The sequence below is a fragment of the Penaeus japonicus genome, unplaced genomic scaffold (assembly GCF_977035675.1).
Source record: "Penaeus japonicus unplaced genomic scaffold, GWHDUDI00000001_assembly GWHDUDI00000029, whole genome shotgun sequence".
In the NCBI taxonomy this organism is placed as follows: Eukaryota; Metazoa; Arthropoda; class Malacostraca; order Decapoda; family Penaeidae; genus Penaeus; species Penaeus japonicus.
Window position 1 is genome coordinate 15,959,366 of NW_028234431.1, and position 5,000 is coordinate 15,964,365.

A 5,000-nucleotide genomic window follows, 5' to 3' on the forward strand; every position below is an offset into this window, starting at 1 on the left:
TACTTCTAAACCAAGGTATTTTACTTGTGAGAGCTGTTTGTGATAATTCTAAAAAGCTGTATTTAACAAATGACACCATATGGGTAATGATATTTGAAAATACTGCTTTCTGCACACAGTGGAGTGTAATAATTTCTTATCTGGGACTCAGATTATTTAGTCCTAATTAATGATAGGAATTCCACTCTTTGTCTACAAATGTAAACTGCACATACTCAAGAATATTGTGATATGTAATGCTTCATTTGTTTACCATGTATGGTTACTCTTGGTTACAGCATTAAAAATACCAAGACTTATGTTTGTGAATGACAATCAATTCAGAAGTCCAGTTGACCATACAAAATTTTAAATATGCAACTACTTACTGCCTTACTTTGATTCAGTTTTGGCAGTTATAGCCTCAATACGAAATAGATTCTTGAATTCTATATACATTTTCAATAATTTGAACCAATTTTTAAATAAAATTTCACATTAAATTTCATTAATTCTAGATAGGAAATCCTATATTCATTTATATACACTATACGCCATCTTCAACTTCATGGTCCAAAATCTTCCAATTTTAGCTCGAGTTGGCTACTCTGGACAGTATAATGATAGATGCTTATAGAAATGTATGCACCATCTTTGCTTTTCACTCCACTAATTTATGGTGGGAAGCTATGATTCCATTTAGAGTCACAATTCCTTGGTTGCTATTATTATGATTTTCTAAAATGAATGAGTTTTTGTCATTACAACACATAAGGGCCATATAGTCATCTATGGGAAATAGTGATGTGAGTCTAGCCAATCAATTGATGCAGTTTTGTCTGTGGAAAGAAGCACATCAGGACATCTGTACTGAGGAAATTGAAAATTCTGTTTGTCCACACCACTCAACTGTACAATATTCCTGGAGTAGGGTCATAGGTAAGTATGCAACAAACACACACATACACATATACACATGCTTACAATCATAACATACCAACATAAACACTTTCAAACACTTTTACACTTGTTTTACTGATTCACTATTCAATCTTTTCTCTTTGTACTGCATAAGTTACATGCAAATTTGCTAAATTTCATTTGTGCAATAATAGATGTTTCCCTGACAGCTCATCAATTGACTTTTCATGAGATTTACTATCTTTATACAAAGTGCTGATTAATTATTTTGGCAATATGTTGCATATTACCTACATGCCAATTCATTATGTGGATACATGTATTTCTGTTGACTAATTTGTTTGCTGATTCTGAGATTTGCTTTACTTTATTTTTTAATTCATGAACAAAACTGTCAAAAAGCTTTATCTTTTCTTTTCATAAAGAGGATTTCCTATCTAGGATTAAAAGGATTTAATAACAATACCCCTCAAATGATATTCCGTTTGAAATAAACATACAATAATCTCAGGCAAAATACTGATTTCTGTTTCTTCATATTGAAGGTGTAATAAACAGTGATCCATTTACCTTAATCAGCTGCATGAATGTATGTTCTTCCTCTAATATTATCTAATGACCATAAATATTACTGAAATATTTTAATAAGCACTGAGGAAACAGGTTGAGCTTATTAGATTCTGGGAAGGATGTTTGACCGCTTATCTCCTTATGACTATCTACAACCAGCTATCAGCCTTTAGACAACAATCTTTATAAATGTGCCATTGCATTGGATAGAGCTGGAGCTTTTGACTGCATATTGCATCTGGGGGTTTCATAAAAAAAAAATACATGCAAAAAGGGAATCTCAACACCCCCCCTGATGACTATCTTAACGCAATGTTGATGGGCATCAAGACATGCATGACAATTGAGATTTGCTACTGATGACAAGAATCAAGACAAACACGATGATGGTCATCATATCATATTTAAAGCTAAGGGAGAGTGGTGTGCTGTTTCTTTATTACCTAAAGAGTAACATTTATATTATAATAATGGTAATGATCATTATAATTGCCATAACATTTCACTAAAATAGATTTTGTTTAAAAACATAAACAAAGATCAATTTCCTTTTCCAAGGAGTTAAAAGATTTAATTCCTATGTAGTTCTCAAAGGTATCTCGTCCAACAGGAGTTTTTCTTGGTCCTTTCCTGTAAAGCAAAAATATATCCTGATGACTGTACTATCTATATCTCCTTTGCTCCAGACCACCAAGCAGATGTTTAGGATGCTCTCTGCATTAGAAAATTGTGGACATAACAAGTTTGGGTAAAGTTTGGAAAGTTTCCTCACCCCATAAAAACTCAAAGATGACATTGCTGAGCTTTGTGATAAACCCAAACTTGATTTGTGGATGGTTAATAATAACAATAATAATGATGATAATAATAATAATAGTATAAAAAAAATGCAAACAAGTTATGAACTATGCTACCCTTCCTCATATTTCTCCTTAATTACTTCACTGCAGAAGAGGATAGACTTGTTTGACACAAGTACCACCTTCAAGGTACCTAAGAGGGTTATATTTCAGAGCAAAAGAGTACACCCAATGTATAGAGACCTTTTATGCTATGTTTTATTCATTCTTTTTACTTATAGAGCCATATTTATGTTCATATTTTGTGTGTGTTTTACTGTCTTGTAACTCTTACAGGTGCCTTAACCCTAATCCATTTGTGATGGGGTGATTATTTGCCTAATGCCATCTGACAGTGTTTATCAGTCTTATAGTAGATAGACTAAAATTTTAGTATAAGGTCCACATACATTCAGAATATTCTTTATAACACAGTGATACAAATATTAGTTATATGAGAGGACAAAAAGCAACTTCACTCCATATTTTCATATTCATAAATGAATATGGAAAAAATAATGATCCCTAATGAAAATAAATGAAGAGAAAGAGGAAGGTGACCTGTCTAACAACTACAAGTGCCACATCACAAAGTCCTGGCACAGGGTCAAATGGCAGACAATGCACATGGGGTTGATCAACTTCCTCTTCTCTTTGTACCTGCACATCTTACACTGATGGTACTACAGAACCAGAGGTTGGCATCTTGGTGTTTTTCATCGCTTTCTGAGGATACTGTTTGGTAGACTGTGCCATTTGGGATTTTAAGCAAAACCTATTTTGATGAAAATTACAGTAATTACAGTAATTATAATTAGACATGGCATCATAAATCACTAAATGGAGTTAATACTCAAAGTATAAAAGAGAAATACAGTGATCCACTCTCCCCTAACATCAAATATGGCATAACAACTATCTGTTGCCCCTGTCCTCAGCCAAAGACTCATTTGGTGTATGTGGGTGCCACCCATCTGTAATGGCTTAACCCATTCATGATGGGGTAATTATTTGCCTAATGCTGCTCTTGCCATGACTATAACAAACACATACAGCCTCCAAATGCGAGATCTCTCTTGGTGCCATGCTGAATGCTGTGAAGCACCTCACGGAGCGCTTTTCTACGGGGTGATGAGGTGTTTTTTGTATTTATACATATTTTTGAAGTCAAAAAAATGTGTCTAGACACATGGAACTGCAATGAGTACATACATACATAACTATGTAGAACATGTATTTAAAGGGAGAGATCATGATGTGATAGAACGTCATTTGGCCGGAGCAAAATATTCCCATGACATGATGTCATGTCATCAAGTGCATCAGAGACATTTTTGTGTTTTATTGTATTGAGAGACTTATATGTATCATATCACAGGCTCTATCTATGCTGCAGTTGACTAAAATTGTAGTATAGGGTCCATATCAGCTCATTATTTTCTTTATACTCAGTGTGATAGAAGTATTGCTGTTTTATAGGAGGACATAAAGCAACTTTATTTTTTCATATCCGTGGAAAGTCCTGAACGAATACAAACCATATAACCATCCACAATGAAAATAACTTGAAGAGGTAGGGAAGTGGAAGGAAACCTGTGCTTATGACCGTGAATGCCGCAGTAAAAGGCATCCCTACTGGGACAGGAGCACATTGTAGACACTGGGCATGGTTTGAGTTACCTTCCTCTTCTTGTTCTAGCTGCACGTCCTTCATTTGCAGTACTTTAGGGCATGAGGTCACCAACTTGCCATGTGCCATCCCTCAATAAAGATAGTGCTTGCTAGAGACCATGGATGGGAGCCATTCAACTCTCTCTCTCCTGCTGGTGCTAGAAGAAAGTGGTTCCATCTTGGTTTTGAATGACAGGTGAGACCTATTTAGTTTAATATCATGGCAATTAAAGTAAGTATGACTGCAATTGTCTTCATCACTCACCTATTACACTCATGGCACAATAAAATAAAAGACATCCAAAATCCTTGAATGTCACATACATCCTGATACCTGTTATCAGGTCATAGCTCCTGCATCATGTATGTTATGACACCCGTCCGCAATTGGTTAAGGCGTTTGTGTTACCAGGGGAGGTAGATTAAGTGACCTAAACCTTGTCATTCACTTCACCAAATGTATTTCATAACTTGAATGATAAGGTTTAGGGATAATTTTAAAAGTCCAATTGCTAATCAGAATTCAGCTTTGCTAATTTTATATAATGAGTTGCAATAATTACAACTCATTTCACATAACTCAGTATTTGAGCATTACTTCATCATCATCATTACTTAGATAATTTCATAAACCAGGGCCGTTGCAGGTGAAAATCCCGAGGCATTAGGCTGATGCGTTTGAAATATCCTAGCGTTTCGACCATTTGGAGCCAAAACAGCCCTGTTGTTAACGGGTTAACAAAAAAGAAAGAAAAAAGGAAGGAAAGAAAAAAAAGAAAAGAAATGGAAAGGATTTAAACATTATCATATTACTTGTATGTATTATTGTAAGTAAAAACAAGTAGGCAAGTATCAGAGTAGAACATTTTATATACCAGTAAAACTTTGTGTAAAAAAGGCAATAAAATACACACACCAATGATAATACTAAAATGAATAGGCATAACATGATCTCATGATTATTGACTTTGTTATGACAAAGAGTTGTGCATAACTTTTACCTTTTCTAACAAAATTAAC